The following is a 17,648-nucleotide window of genomic DNA, read 5'->3' as shown; positions in this document are numbered from 1 at the left end:
CTGCTAATTTGCAAAAGAATGCAGGGAATTCCCCAGCCCTGGCTAAGCAATGGAGACTCAATAGGATCTGGATAATCACCTAGAATAACCTAAGGCTAATTATCATGTCATTAACTGACATTAACCATCAAAGTGGTTCTTTGGTGATGTCTGAACCATGATGAGGGCCCTATCCAGACTCTATAAACAAGACCTCAGACTATTATCAGAGTCCTTTTGTTATGGGGGGGAGGTGTTGTTCTTCTTCTGTGGGGAATGTATCTTGCTACTCTGTAAACCTATATTTTACTCTTGCTCTGTAAACCTATCTTGCCCTTCCTCGATAAACTTTGTTTCATGCTTGCCTTGCTTATGGTGTGTCTGGTCATTCTTTGGCCAAGAGAACACCAAAACCTGAGAACAGACAACTATGACCTGACACTTACACTCTGTCAAAAAATTGTCTTCTCATTAAATGAGGGCACAACTAATGTTCTCTCACTGTAGTTACTTCAAATTATTGTAATTTTATTCTGTGACTATTTTATCAGCACAAAGTAGAAACAAATGGATATTAGGTTAGAAAATGCAAGTGTTAAAATTTAATTACTTATTAAGGCATGCTTAAATGTTTGTTTTGTAAAATGTGAAAGGCCTTCCTTATAAGCAAAATAACAATTGGGTACAGTATGTATAAATACGTTGTTCTTTGCCTTGGGCCTAATTTACTACATGTCAACAAGCCCAGTTCCATCCTCCCACTTATAGCTAACATTCTTGAAAAAGCAATCAGGCAGTCTCCATTTTTTCCTCATCTCATTCTCCCAAAACTCAGTCAAAACTTTTGACTCTTGCCTTTACTGCTCCGTTTAAACTATTCTTGCCAAACTCACCAATGACCTCACTTTTGCCAAATCTAATGGTTAGCTGTCAGATTTCATTTTATTTAAATCAGCAGCAGCATTTGCCACAGTAAATCACTCCCTCCTCTTTAAAGCAAAGCTTCGCTTGGTTTCTAAGATATCAAATTCCTCTTGTTTCCTTAATATCTCGTAAAATTGTTCCTCCCTTAGTTTGCTGAGCCTTCCTGTTTCCCAGTTCTTTTAAGGTCTTAGTTGCTGCCTTTTTTTCCTTTTCTAGCTATACAAACTCAGGGAGCTCTTCTTTTTTCACGCCGTATTAATTTCATAAGATGACCAAATTTATGTCTCTAGCCTGTACTAACTGCCTAATCAATATCTTCATTTCTGTATATATTAGAGATAACAATCCTGGCAAAGTCAAAGCTGAGTTTCTGATATCCAGCCACAAACAAAACCCAAATCAAAAACTCTTCTTTTGCCATGATCCTATCTTAGTTAATGGTTACTCCACCCTTCCATTTGCTCAAATAAAACACTTAAAGTAATATTAGACTTGTATTTTCCTCTAACAACAAAAAGATATAGATAGGATAAGAAGGAAGAATCAGTCTCATTTATTATATTAAAAATTTTAATATTAATACACATACACATTATGCTCATTGAAAGTGAACAGATATTGATGATTAATATGGAGAATTACTATTAAACACATTCTTTTTTCTCTTTATACACTAGAGGAACTGATCTCATGAAATTATGTTTATGGAAATGACAAAAGGTATTTATAGCAATTTCAGCAAGCAAAAAAGTTCACATTTATCTTTCCTTCAAAGTGAAGAAAGTGAGTCTGTGTTCACAAAATTTATGTTCAATTTTTTGACAGTAGCCAGTTATAAAAGTTTACCGGTGAATGAATATTTAAATTTAAATTAACTTTTGATAAATGGATTCCAAATCTTCTATATTGAACCTCTGATGGAAGACTTATTGCCACGCATATTATCAATCAAATTCATTAGGTATCTTCAATAAATTCACACACAAACAATATAGATTATTGTCTGCTTCATTAACTGTTAAGAAATGAGAAAATATTAAAACAATCTATAGACATTCTTTTTATCTAAGCTGATTATTATCATTTTCCTTCTTCAATTTAATGTGATATTTAAAAAGTTTCATTTCTTGCACAGGCAGTATCAAAATCATTAAAAATGTTATCATTATCATTTAATTTTTTAATCTTTAAAAAGCTTAGAAAGGCAGATGGTTAATATTTCACATTCCAGCATTAGTGGGCTTTTTTGACTTCTTATAAACAGTATTTTCACTTGATAAGACTAATGTATCATATATTTTAATATAATAGTGAAAGATTGCATCAAAGATGCTTCCTTGAAAAAATCTGGCAACTCAATGGCAAATAAGTACCATTTTCTAGCAAAATCATAGCTTGAAACAGTCCGGGTATACTGTGTCATAATATGGAAGACCAACTTATAGAATAAACCAAAGTAACAAAGTATTTGTTATTGCAACTTGATGAATCTACTGATACTGGTGATAATGTAATTCTTTTAGAATATAAGAAATTTAAATATAATAGTGATATGAAGGAATAATTATTTTTAGCATCATTGATGACAAATATTATTGTTGAATTCTACCAACTATAAAATATCGCTCAATCTACATGCATCAATGAATCTACTACCATCTATCAATCCATTTTATTTTTGATTCATTTCAAAGTTGTAGATATCAGTACACTTTACCTCTAAATATGTCATCACATATATCATTAAAACTAGAGTTTGATGTTTATACATTTTTCATAAATTTTACATATAATAAAATGTACCAATTTTAAGTGTACCATTTAATGAGTTTTGACAAATGCATGTAGTATAACCCAAAGTCATAACAAAAAATTTAACATTATTATCATTTCAGAAAGTCTCCTATGTTCCTTACCTGTCAACCACTGACCCACACATCAGGGTGTTTTCCACTAAAGATTAGTTATATTTGTTCTACAATTTCACACAAATAAAAATCATAAAATGTATGTCTTTTGTATAAGACTTCTTTCACTCAAAATCATAATTTTTAAAAATTAATCCACATTTTACATGTCAATATCATTAAATTCTTTCTTTTATTATTAGTGACATTTCATTGTATAAATATATTTAAATAAGATTATATAAAGGTAACCACAACTATGTGAAAACCAAGAACAAGCAGAAACTCTGAAAAGCAGCCACAGATGAAAGACACATTGCCTCCAGGAAAGTGATAATAAGATTGACAGATGAGATTTCAACAGAAAGTATAAAACCAGAATGCAATGAAATAACATCTTTAACGTGTGGATAAACTTTTTGTTGAAAGAAAGAAAACCCACCAACCTAAAATTCTATACTTATTAAAAAATATCCTACAGATATGAAGGCAAAATAAAGGTTGTTTTCTAGAGAAACAAAATGCTGAAAGACTTATTAGCAACTGACAGTTAAAGATACACTAACATGGTTCTTCAGGATAAAGTAAAAGAATCTCAAGTAGAAGAAAATTATAGCAGATGAAAGAATGGATATATAGGAATAAAAACCATGGGGAAAATATTATGTGGGTATACGTCAAAGACTATTAACTATTTAAAACAATGAAATATCTTGAAGATTTATAGAATATAAAATTGAAATATATAAAATAGTAATGCAAGGGCAGTTTTTAGTAAATGAAATCAGTATTGAAAAGCACTTTAGTTGTATGAAAATTGTTAATTTGAACTCTAATAAGTCATAGCTACTTATTTATATACTTCTAGAGTTAATTAGCAATCATAAATTTAATTTTTAAAAACACGATTCCTATAAAAGAAAGAAAGGAAGAATAAAGAGAAAACAAGGATGGACAGTTGGAACAATAGAAAACAAATAGTGAGACTTTATATTTTAACATAGCTATAGCAGTCATTACTGTAAATAAAATGGAATGACTACTTTAATCAAAAGATAAAGATTTCCAGGTTAAAGCCCCAAAATATAAAAACTCAACTATATTTTATAAAAATAGATAAACTTTAAAATGAATTCACAGAAGACTGAAAAAAAAGAATGAAAAAATATGTCATCAAAATAATAAATAAGAAAGGTAAAGCTGGGTATAGTCACATCAAACAAGGTAGAATTTAATATAAGAAATATTACTAGGGATCAAGGCAACTTTTGACATGGATAAAATACTTGATTAAACAGAACTGCATAATAATCTTTGAAAACATATAAAGTAAAAATAGACAAACTAAATATATGAAATTATAATATTTGTACATTTAGTCATAATAGTCTCACTAATAGAGCAGCAAACATAAATTCTGTAAAAAATATAAAAAATTAAACTATAGCATTTATCAATTTGAAGTACACCTAACTTGCAAAATACATTACTTTCAAGTACATGAGTCATTTACTATATCTGACAAAAGACATGAAACCTCCTTTAAAGTCACAAATTTCATGTATATATTTAAAATTCATATATATATAATTTTTGACTTTTCTTGTATATGCACACACACATACACACACACAACCAGTCTACAAATCAAATAGAATAAAAGGAATATATCTAAGGAAAAATGTGAGAGACATATACAGGGAGAACTATGAAACACTAAAAAAAGAAATTGTAGAAGATGTAAACAGATGGAAAAATCTACCTTGTTCATGGATTGGCAGAATCAATATCGTTAAAATGTCAATATTACCTAAAGTGATCTACAGATGGGGAGTGATCTAATGCACTCCCCATCAAAGTACCATCAACATTCTTTACAGATCTAGAAAAAATAATTCTACACTTTGTATGGAACCAGAAAAGATGGGGAGTGATCTAATGCATTCCCCATCAAAGTACCATCAACATTCTTTACAGATCTAGAAAAAATAATTCTACACTTTGTATGGAACCAGAAAAGACCTTGTATAGCCAAAGTGTCTCCCATCTTAAACTGGGAGGTATCAGTCTACTAGACTTCAAGCTGTACTACAAAGCAATAAAAACTAAAACAGCATTGTATTGGCATAAGAACAGAGACATAGATCTCTGGAACAGGACTGAGAATCCAGAGATGAAACCATCTGCATATGGTAAACTAATCTTTAACAAAGCAGACAAAAATATACATTGGGGAAAAGAATCTCTTTTCAATAAATGGTGCTGGGAAAACTGGATAGCTACGTGTAGAAAAATGAAATTGAATCCCTACCTCTCATCTCTCACAAAAAGCCATTCAAGATGGATAACAGGATTAAACCTACAGCATGAAACTTAGAAGAAGATGTTGGGAAGACCCCTTCAGACATCAGCCTAGGCAAAGAATTTTTGAAGAAGACACTCAAAGCAATCATTGCAGCAACAAAAATAAATAAATGGTATCTGATCAAATTAAAAAGCTTTTGCACAGCCAAGGAAACTATCATTAGAGAAAATAGCCTACTGAATGGGAGAAAATATTTGCTGTCTACACATCTGATAAAGAGCTGATAACAAGAATCTATCAAGAACTTAAAAAAATCAGCAAGAAAAAATCAAACAACCCCATCAATAAATGGGCAATGGAAATGAACAGAAATTTCTTAAAAGAAGACAGAATAATGGCCAGCAAACATATAAAAAAATGCTCAACCTCTCTAATCATTAGAGAAATGCAAATCAAAACCACAATGAGATATCACCTAATCCCAGTAAGATTGGCCTCTATCAGAAAAATCCCAAAACAACAAATGCTGGCCAGGATGTGGAGAGACAGGAACACTCTTACACTGTTGGTGGGACTGCAAATTAGTGCAATCTCTGTGGAAAAGAATTTGGAGATATCTCAAACAGCTAAAAATAGAAATACCATTCGATCCAGCAATGGCAGTATTAGGCATCTACCCAAAAGAGCAAAAGTCATTCTATTATAAAGACATCTGCACCCCAATGTTTATGGCAGCACAATTCACTATTGCAAAGATGTGGAAACAACCTAAGTGCCCGTCAGCTAATAAGTGAATTATTAAAATTTGGTATATATATACAATGGAATTACTCAATTTTACGAAACAACAGTGATCTAGCACCTCTTATATTTTCCTGGATTGAGCTTGAGCCCATTATCCAAAGTGAGGTAACACAAGATTGGAAGAATAGGCTGTGCTTGTACTTACCATCAAATTGGTACTGACTGATTAACACTATGGTGCTTACATGGTAGTGATATTCTCTAGCGATGGGGAGTTGGGGGAGTAAACTCACAACAATAGGACACGGTGTGCATTGTTGAGGGGGAAGGGCAGGCCTCTAACCTCCGCTTGGGAGAGGCAACGATATAAAATGTAACCAAAATGTTTGTACCCTCTCAATATCTTGAAATAAAAAAAACAAAACTAAAAATTAACAAAATACTGAAGGGTCCTCCACAAAAGATAGTTTCTAAATGGCCAATAAGCTTATGAAAAATGTGTTCAAATACTTATTTTCAGAGAAATGCAAATCAAAACTACAAAGACATAACACTATTAAAATTAATAAGATTGACAATTCTAAGTAATGGCAAAGATACTGAGCAACTGAAACACTCATACATTGCTAATGGGAGGTAAAATTTCACAACCTATTAATATTTTTTAGATATACTAAAATTTAACATCTTTCTACCTGTGATTTTCAGGAACCCCACTGCCATGTATACACTTAGGAGAACTGCAAACACATAACTATCTTAATATATGTTAATTTCAACTTTATTGTATTAAAATAGTTGCCAAAAACTGGGAGTGACCCCAGAAACCACTAATAGGAGAACAGCTAACAAAACCATGGCATACAAATACAATGGACTAGGTGACAACAATAAAAAGCAATCTACTGATGTACTCTAGAACATGGATGAATATCACACATGACATACTGGGACAGGGAATCCAGATACACATAAGCCCATATAGTGTGATTCCATGAATATGCAAAAATTCAATTTTACTATAAGTAAAATTCACTGTGATGGAAATCAAAACAGAGGTATGCATTTACCAGAAACGGACACAAGGGAGCCTTCTGGGATGTTGGAAATGTTCTGTATCGGATCTGGGTAGTTTTACAGGTGTGGATAAAAACTGGAAAAATAATTGAACTGTTTGCTAAAGAATATTGAAATGTACATGTTTCTGTATTTATGCTAACCCTCAATAAGAATTTAAACAATACATACTTATATCTCAATCTCTATTGATCTCTATTATTTCATTTTATCTATCATCTTTATCTCAATAGTATTTATTCAAATGGAGAAGTATGAGATGAACTTTTGTATATGTTCAATGGACAAAAGGATTATATCTTAAATTTTGGAAGGACTTTGTCATCTTCCACTTAAATTGTTCTTCATTGCTAATAGTTTTTATGTCATATATTAAATATCAATGAATGTGAAGTCTATATTAATAGTTTAAGGATTATAATTCCTATAATGTTAATAATTTGGACCTTAGTCACTACATGTTATCTGATATACTTGACATCTTAGTATAATTATATTGTACTGCTTCTTTTTTGAAGTATAATAGGCTATACTTTTGACATCAGACATTTCATATTTAATGAGCTAATACTCTAATGCATGTGATATTAACCTATCACTCTTGTTTTGTTTTCACTTGTCATGCATATCTTTGTCCAAATATTTATTTCCAACTACTTTGTCACTTTGCATTAGTGTGATTTTACTAAAAATGCATATATCTCAGTTATTTTTTCTTAGTCCGAAAGTTCCCTTTGTCTCATTTAATCTCCTTTACTGGTCTCATTTAGCCTAAAGACTTCTATATATGATTTGAGTTTCTCTAAGTTGCTTTAGTTATTTTTTTATTTTGCCCTTTCTTTTTTACTTTACTCCCCCGACCTTACTTTTGCATGGTTAACAAGTTGTTATTCAAACTATTTCCTTCTGCTTGCTGATATGCTATAGAAGTTCCTCTGTATTTTCTATTCCACTGATGGTTACCATTACCACCATTTCCCTGCCCTACAAATGAATGTGACACTAATCATATTTGAAAATAGATAGCAGCTCTTTTCTCCACAGAGACTTAGAGTTTTCCACACCACAATGCTCCTTTTCTTCCCATCCTATGCTATGAGAACTGTTCTGTTGTGGTGTTGGCGTTCAATTAGAACTAAGCCCTCACATGCACCCAACCATGCTCTTGATTCCAGCACCTGTTTGCCTCAGGAGCAATGAGTCATTTCAAAGGAGTCATGGGGAAGAGATCAGCATTAAGATCACAGCTTCCCAGTATATGTTTGCAAGGTAGTTTTTAGTTAGAATTTGAAAAGTTGATCATATTTTCTGTCAATCTTAGACTTTCCAGTTTAAGGTATTTTCCATAGAGTATTAAGAGAGAGAAAGAAAGGTTTAAACTGGGGAGGAGGGTTCATTGTTTCTTTATGGATTTCCAGAGAGAGCCGAGTAAAACTGTACAATGAGTTGCAATTAGAGATACCATGTTTCCCCGAAAATAAGACCTACCCATAAAATAAGCCCTAGCACGATTTCTAAGCATTTGCACAATATAAGCTCTACCCTGAAAATAAGATCTAGTGATGGGCGTGGCTACGCAGGTACCTGCACAACCCACACATTTTGTTGCAGAGTAGTAAAGAAGAGGAGCAGCCCTACTCATCTGCCCCATGAGAGCTCTATTGCTTGAACATGAGAGATTGGGGCCAATGGTTCTAAAGGAAATAATGTCGCAAGAAATTTAGTATGGAATTCAGGGTTTGGAGAGTTATGATGATGTTCCAGAAGAAGACGACTTAACTGTATTTGAATAAATGTAGATTGTTGTACCGTACTTAAAAAAAATAACACATCCCCTGAAAATAAGCCCTAGGGTGTCTTCTTGAGGAAAAATAGATATAAGACCCTGTCTTATTTTCGGGGAAAAACAGTATATTATTATTTGGGAAGTAAATGAGGATAGGATGTGTATTTGGGATCAGTAAGACCTTACACAGCAGTATCCCAAAATCCATGGTTTAGTTTTCTGTTGTTTCAGTTAACCATAGTCAAACACAGTCCAAAAATAGTACAATAAGATATTTTAAGAAAGAGAGAAAAACCACATTCACAATTTTTATTACAGTATATTGTTATAATTGTTATTTTATTGTTATTTTATTGTTAGCTATTGTTAATCTCTTACTATGGTTAATTTATAAATTAACATTATCATAATTGCATATGTGTAGGAAAAAACATAATTTAAATAGGGTCAGTACTGTCCACTGGGGGTCTTAGAATGTATCCCCTAAATATAAGGGCATACTATTGTATTTCACAGTTTTTTGACAACTGCATATTAGCATTAGTCTAAAAAAACTTATCTGTGTTCTTATATAGAGCTGATAAGCTCTGACAATCAAATATGTTGCAGTCTACGAAAGGGCATTTTAAATTGTAAAGTGATATCATAAAATCATTAGATATTATCTTTAATGATGTAATAATATTATGTGTTTCAATTTCAGAATTTTCTTAGTTTTTTGAAGGCAACAGTTTATGAAATGATTTACATGGTTTCCTATGTTCTTTTCTTGGGGTATAAATACATTTTAAAAGCTGTGTTTTTTTCATGACATTTGAAATATTTATTTCTCAAGGAATTACCTTGCATTTAACTTATATTCTGCCTTTTTGACTATAGTTGTTAGTAATTTTTATATTCTTTCTATAATCTTGCCAAGTTTAAAGTCATTTGCTATTATGATTATTTCATCCTAAATATAAATTCCTGTTTCTTTTATTTCTTCTCCTTCTCCTTCCTCTTTTTTTTTCTTTTTCTTCCTCCTTCTCCTCCTGCTTTTTTTACCTTAAAAAATCTGTCTTTGGTTAAAGTATGGTAAAAGGAAACTTACATGATATCCCAGCTACTCACAATAAAAGTAAAATTGTGGACAGGTCAATTTACCGTCATTTGATATGTACATGCTGTGAATGAAAAATTGACCCTGGGAAATGGACCTTTCATCTAGCCAGTGTTAGAACTAATACCACTTAGGTATGTGCTAGGATGTTTCCCAGACACTTAAATCTATGTGAACAGAATTATAGGCTAGGAATGTGTATAAAAACCCTCTGAATTTCATGGTAATCTTAACAGTCGGTAATGAGAGCTGATCATAATGCCAATAGTAATAATAATCCTGAACATCATAAATTCCAATATTGAAATCCCCAAAGGTCAAAATCCCTAAAGTCTAGAATTCTGAAAATCACAATCCCAAAAGATCAAAATCCTGAAAACCTAATTCTGGGGGAAAAAAAAACCACAACAAATTCTTTAAAAGATATTTATTTACATTATTAGAAGAGGATTTATTAGAGATGCATAAAACACAACAGAACACTTCATAGGCCACTTTATACAATAAAATAAGCAATAACAACATGCATATTTTTGCAAGCATAAACACTCAGGTGTACTAACGACAGTTGCATGAGTATAACAGCTGTGAGCAAACAAACCGTATAATTACAAAAATAGGTCAAAAAGGGAAATGTATAAAGGAACATCACTATGGCTGGTAATTGTGTGCACCCAGCTTTATAACTGATCATTTGAAATACATTGGTAAACAACCTAAGTCTTTTGGTGAGATAGATCAAAAACTGCAGTGGGTCACTACAGCATATGCATTGCACAAACAGCAGAGATCTCCAGAAATTTTATCTTTCACAAATGCAGATGTACAAAAAGGACATCTTCTCTTCCTCTTCTATTACTGAGGAAGTTTCAACATTTTTATGTACATGCACAGTGCTTACCCACAAAGTCAAAATTGAGGTAATGCACTTTTGTGAAGTCAAATTTGCAAAAAATAAATGAAATGAATTAGAACTCTCTGAAAGTTTCTACACAATTTATATCTATGGTTATGGAAATGATGCAAAGATTAAATACATAGCATAGCAAATTATAAAAAATAATGCTAACAATTTAAAATAGTGAAAAAAAAAAAGCTAAAAAAAAAGATAAGAAAACAAACAAAAAATTCTAAAAAGAAGAAAAGAAAACCCAACAAATGAAAAAGTGTATTACAGGGATAGATTATGGGCAATTGCACAGAGACAGTCCATAAGAACTGGCCGACTTTAGCAATCATTAACCTATATTTTGAAGTCTTGCATTGCAATGAATAGCTGCTGTTTTTCTTCTAGGGCATGGCTCTTTTCAGAGAATATGTTCACATTCATTTTCTACCCAGTGCTGCTCTTTTTGAAATTCTTCTATAATTGGATATATACCAACGTGAACATTCCCTATTAAATGCTCCCATCTTCTGTGCCTTGCTGTTACTTTGTTTGGGGCATGTGGAAATCCATTTTGCGTGCACTCGTATACAGACCACAAATTTGGAGGAAACAGTACTAACGATGGAGCAGCAACACTGTTGTGTGTCTTCTTATCCTACTATGCATATAATTATTTTTGAACCAATCAGTAATTTCACTGGCTTTTCCAGGAAAATATGACTTTAATTTATTAAAAGCTCCTGAAATGTCATCAGTTGGAAGGAATGCCAGTGACAGCAAATGATGCACTTTTAAACTAAAGTTTTCATCATTGCCATAACGCATGGCCGATCCACTCATCTGAATTTTCTACCAAATGCATTGGGCTGAATGGAAAAAATAAACTATATTGGTAACAACTTGAAATTCACTTCTAGAAGCCTTAATCATGCATAATTCCAAATCTGTCATTATAGTTGGGAATTCAATTAAACATTGGGGATTTAGATTTTCAGGATTTTGATCTTATGGGATTTCAACATTCAGGATTATGGTGTTTGGGATTGTGCTGGGATTATGATCTAAACCTGGTATTAGCAGCAGCTGTAGGCTACCTTAATTTCACGAAATAGATATCAATACTGCTACTGCTACGTTTTCTGCTTCCTTTGGCCATCTAAGTGGAGAAAATTGTAACTTTTGCTTGTACCTGTACCTTGCCATCACACACATCTATTCCTTATTTTAATTACCATTTAACAACAACCTGGGAAGAGCAAAGTTCCTGAAGAGAGATTACGTTAGGCAGATCCTTGATCTGATCCAAGACTTGGCACTGGGAAGCTTTCCTTTTAGCTGTTTTTGGCACTATGATGCCAGATGAAAATTTTAGCTATTTATCTTTCTTAATAAATTATTAGGTTTCTTAATAAATTATTATCTTTCTTATAAATTATTAAGTTTCTTAAGAGGATGAGCATGTCAAATGTAGTCTTTTGAAGATCTATATTCAATAAATGTTACATGCTTAAAAAATTCTTTTAATATTGATTCATATTTATTTTTATTTATTTGAAATAATCACACCATACTTATTCAAAAAGTTAAAGAATAATTTTTTTCTGGAGTTTTGTCAGGTGTTTTTTTCCCAACATGTTTTTTTGTAAAACATAATGTGTTCAAAGGTATTTGCATATATTTTAAATTTGTGTTTTTAGAAAATTCAATAGAAACTCCAAAGAATCTTATATTTTATTGAGTGTTTTTGAGCTAAGTATGTTGGTGTACCTTTTCAAATATTTACCAGTTGTTCTAATCAGCTATTTTCTCTCTTGTTTTGCACTAGTGATTTTTAACAAATAATGATACTTGACAGTTTAGAAAGATAATATGATATTTTCAACCACTCATTTTTGAATAAGCTTTTTCATTTTTCAGATTATATTCATCTCTAATCATAAAATATGTTTTAATCTATGAATTTCTATTTGATTAAAACCTAAGTTGCATCCCTTTAGGCTCCATATGTAGTGTTGATGTCTTGTTTGTTAAAAAAATGGATCGAAATGTTATTATCTCCTCTGATCCATGTGAGATTTAATGGATTATATTCCAAAAATGTTAGGGATTATATTTTTAAAATAATTCTTTATAATATTTTTTCTTCAAAAAAATTTTAATACTTATGTAATGATTATTAAAGTCTAAAATTTTGGTGTAACTAGGTACAGCCTACATAGTTACACCAAAATTAGGAAAAATTTCTTATCACTTTTATGACAGAATTGTTCACATTTATTACTACTTACTCTATTCTTAAAAGCACCTTCATATTATGTTTTATGTTAAAATAAATAATTTTAAATATTTATCTCTAAAATTTCCTTTGAGATTTTTCTCTAAATATATTTTAAAAATTGTGATCAATTGAACCAAACATCATCTAAGGGAGGAGAGTATGAAGCTATAGCTACTTGGTGAGGGACTTTCCTTTTTGTAGAAGGTATAAATGATTTAATGGAAAATTACCTCTCAATATACCTTTCTCTGTTTATTATGACCAAATTCCTAAAATTAATATTATCTATGTTCCTGGAACTACAAAATGAAAAGCATTCTGAGAGATTTTGTGAGTCTAACTCTTTCTAACCTCTCGAATGGTCTATAGTCTAAACAAGCTTTTCCCAAGGGTAATATACTACAAGATTAGCTCACACACTACTTCTCTGTCATGACTTTCTACCATAATAGCTTATGAAAAGTTATGCCACCATCTGCATAATGATTATTTTTCTTTATGTAATATTGTTCATGTAGAACACTAAATAAATATGTGACATTTTGGCATTATTGTTTAGGCAAAAATATACTCATCATTTCACTCAATAATATTTTCCTGTCAGAATATATTATAGGGAACAAATTTGAATTTTACAGCCTATTGTGTGGTGGACATACCCAAGGTGTACATATTCATCTTTCATGACCCTTTAGAGTTGAATAGCATTTATGGTATTTCCATGTGGCTTAAAGCATCTTTATATTTAGATTTTTTTAACACAAAGTGTGATTTTCTGTGCTACAGCTTTTTAAAGTGCAATGTCAATTAAAAATAATGATAAACCTATAAAACTTTGGAACATTAATGATGAAAATGCCACAGATAGAAGAACATCCTTCCAATGCATAACTTCCTTACAAGTCTCTTCTACCAACATTGATTCTTTTCTTTTCCTCTTCTGAAGGACATGATAAATCTTTGTTACATTACATTTTATATACAAACCATATATATTTAAATTCAAATTGTGGTTTATTATTTACGTAAACTTGTTTTTATTTTTAAGTAAATTTTTTTTCTTCCATGTATGAAAATTGTTTATGTATCCTGAGTTAGGATTAAACATATCATAAATTTTTTGGATTAAAACTAATGGAATTTTTGGCAGATTTTTTTAAAATTAAAAATCAAATTAAAGTTGTTGTAGGGGACAGATAAATGTGGAAATGTTTTAGTCATGTCCTATGAAATATTTATAAGAAATTTTATGATTTCCAAGATGTATGTAGTTATCAGATTTTAGGTAAAATCTTTAAATTTCTAAATGTTGGAAAAACATGTTTTAAAAATCTGGCAGCCAAACATATCACATCTTGGCATCAAATATAGCATAAAGCTCACTGGTTATTATCCTATAAAAATATTTACAAAATTATGATCATAGTGTTTATAGCTTTATCTTTTTCTACTTAATGTGTCACAGTGAAGATTTTTCTTATATCTCTGAATATTCTTTATAAACAGGATTTAAGAGCTTATTACTGTTCATCTTATAATTTATTATAATTCATTTGTCATCTTTAGAGTTTCCACTTTCTCATTATAATATATAATGGTGTGATAAAAATTCTTGTACATATATTAGTTTGCACCTGACTATTCGCATAGACTCAAGTCTTGAATATGGTATTAATGGGTCAAAGGGAATATATATTTTAGCCATGTGGCCATATATTTTAAATTTTACCTCCAGTAGTGGTCTATGGTCTATTAGGGACCAGGCCACAGAGGTATGTGCAACCTTTTTTAATGACATACAAACCAACTCAATCTTTCCATTTTTTAATTTATTTATTCAGCCAATTATTCATCAAACAGTGAGTTCCACCTACATGTCAAAATTTTTAGAATATTTATTATAAATGTTGAAACTTATTTTATAGTGCCCATTAAATAAGCAATCACTTTGATGAAATTTTTTCATTTATAATTGCTTTATATTTGGTTATTTTAAATTGTCTTTCAGTTGTAATTTCACTCCAGCATTCATTAACGACTTCACTTTATAATTTTGTTTTTTCTTTAGTATGACTTGTTTTCAACATTTTCACTTTCTAAATAAATTGCTCTGCATATTCAATATATAATATATATATTTCTTTGCTGCCAAATTTGCATGATCAAATGGTTCTGGTAAAACAATGTTTGCCTACGTTAAGAACTATTGCTTCTGAGCCAAAGATATGCATAGTCACTTAGAGAAAGATATATGGGATGTTTAACAATTCAAAATTGAGAAATTTCAAGGTGAGTTAGATTACAGAGAAGTTTTTTTTTTTTTTTTTAGAAGACATTTAAAATTAATTAATGTTGTATTTCCTTTCTGGTTAATTCACTATTACAGTAATATCTTTAGGGCATGCCCCTAAATAGATGTACAAAATTAAAATGTTATAGAGCTTAAGTTGAATTTTTTGTCTGTTTAATCAAAAACTGGCAAGAGTACTGGCTTACATATGTTACTAATTAAAAAGTCATGAGTGCAAAGATGTTTGTTTCATCTCCTTTTAAATCATCATTACCTGAAACAGTGCCTGGAATATAATATTTATCGAATGCATATCTTTCTCAATAATAACATCACTAATCATAATTATATACTAGATATTCAACAATAATAGCACTTTACTTTAGGATTCCCTTTATATTACAGAAAAGATGTTGACATATATTAGGTTTTGCATTAGAAATTCATATTTACCAGATATATATTATTACCATTTTAAAAGAGTTAAGGGAGAAGCATGATGAATAATAAGTCAAAATTTTATCTCATTATACATATAAGTTGGCCCTTGAAGAATGGAATTTTTTTTTTTCTCAGGAAAATAATAGGGGACCAATTTCAGAAGATGTGGCAGCATACACAAAAGCATGGAGATGTGGAAATATATGGCACATTTGGATAATAGTACACTTTGTCCTGGCTCACATTAACCATCTCCTACTTGAAAATATTTCTTCTCTCTCCTTCAAAATATGGCTGAAAATTCATGTCATGAAGAAAGCAGGCTTCACTGGTTTTATTAATATTCTCTCTATAAATTCCAGCCATTTTACCTCTATCAGTGATAAATAGAGAATTGTAAAGGAACTACACTTAGCCTCCTTTAACCCCTCACTCAGAATACCCAGCTCACTTATAGCACAAAGGGGAACAGAGTATATATTGACTGGCTGTTTCAGGTTTAAATATTTCTGTAAAACATAAATCCAGTGAAATTGCACTGCCAGAGTCTTGGGTTATTTACAATATATCTTTTTCTATGTTGTAGTTGTTTGATTTGAAGAAGAAAAGATCTACACGTCATGCATGAGCAATCTGTGGGAGGAAATGAATAATGATTAGGCCTGTATGCTGATTTGTATCTGGATCAGGTGAGATTGTAGGGAAGGTGATCTGTCATATTGATTTTTCTGTTCTTAAATTTTCATTAAAACACTGAATGATTTACTTAACTTATTTGTTTTATATTCTGTTCAATAAGGTTTCCGTAGGTGCTTATTATTTTAAACAACTCGGCAGTTCTTCATAGTAGAGATTTATGAAGTGCTTTTGCCAGTTATCAAATGAATGATATGTTTCTTAAAACAATATCTTTTCAAAGTCAAATGGTTGTCAAATAAATTCTTTTATCATCTAAATAATTTCTCCTCCTAATTTAACAGTTATTTCAGAGTTAGCCACAAAATCACATTAAGTAATTCAGTATTTGCAGTGCCTAGAAACAATTGCCCTACAGAAGATCAAGCAAGCACCATATCCTTTAGAAGAATCGTAAGACAAAAGCTGCTGCCCTTCCACAGTGATTAGATTTGTTATTTATTTATAAATTAATTTTAAGGTAGTGCCATAGGAAACAGTAATTCATTTTGACACAGATCATAGAATCAGAAATAACATAATATACTAAATTATATACACATTTAAATATATTTAAGCATATATAAATTTAAATGAAATTACATATTATTATTTATATTACTATCAGGTTTACATTAACATTGATACAACACTTTCCTATTTCTTCTATACATATATCTACTTCAATTATGTGACCTCTTTTAGAGCTATTATATTAAATGACTACTAGCCACTGCAATTTTTGTCACATGGAATTTTTTATGATGGAGTTTAGTTTCTTTAGCAGTATGTACTGTGAAGTTTTTCCTGTGTATAATGTGGTAAAAAAGCAGTTTAATGTTTTAAATGTCATTTTAAATGACTAATTTTAATGGCTCTGTATTGTGAATAATTGTATGCCACAATCATGTTTGTCAAAGAGTCATGCTACTAAAAGGCATATACACATTTGTATGCATTGAAATGTTTCATTTTCACAATGTTATTAGTGATGAAGTCTTTTATTCAGAATCCCCACAGTCAGGTATACAAGTCCCATCACCCTTTTACATTCTGTGGGTTCCTTTTTTCTGTAAATATCCCAATACTATGAATTTAAACCTTTATAGTGGCTGATTTATTTTTTGTATTTTCTTTAAATTCAAGTTTAAGTAAAAGTTTTTCTTCTCAGGTTTAAGCATAAATTCAAAATATATTTCTGACTTTTGATACTCATAATAGATTAATGTTACATTTTGCCATATGTAAAAATAT

General features: G+C 30.8%; 1 long non-coding RNA gene across 2 annotated transcripts in view; it reads left to right on the top strand.

The window, feature by feature from the left end:
* LOC105879315 (uncharacterized) overlaps positions 1-17,648 on the top strand; it is a 214,580-nt gene that overhangs the window by 141,431 nt on the left and 55,501 nt on the right. For both annotated transcript variants that reach the window (XR_001157708.2, XR_012920588.1), the window contains exon 4: positions 16,306-16,408. This is a non-coding gene — a long non-coding RNA (uncharacterized LOC105879315). The remainder of the gene's footprint in view (positions 1-16,305; positions 16,409-17,648) is intronic.

This window comes from Microcebus murinus, chromosome 8, assembly GCF_040939455.1.
Source record: "Microcebus murinus isolate Inina chromosome 8, M.murinus_Inina_mat1.0, whole genome shotgun sequence".
Lineage (NCBI taxonomy): Eukaryota > Metazoa > Chordata > Mammalia > Primates > Cheirogaleidae > Microcebus > Microcebus murinus.
Note: the sequence above shows the minus strand (reverse complement) of the source record. Positions and strands in the feature narration are given on the sequence as shown.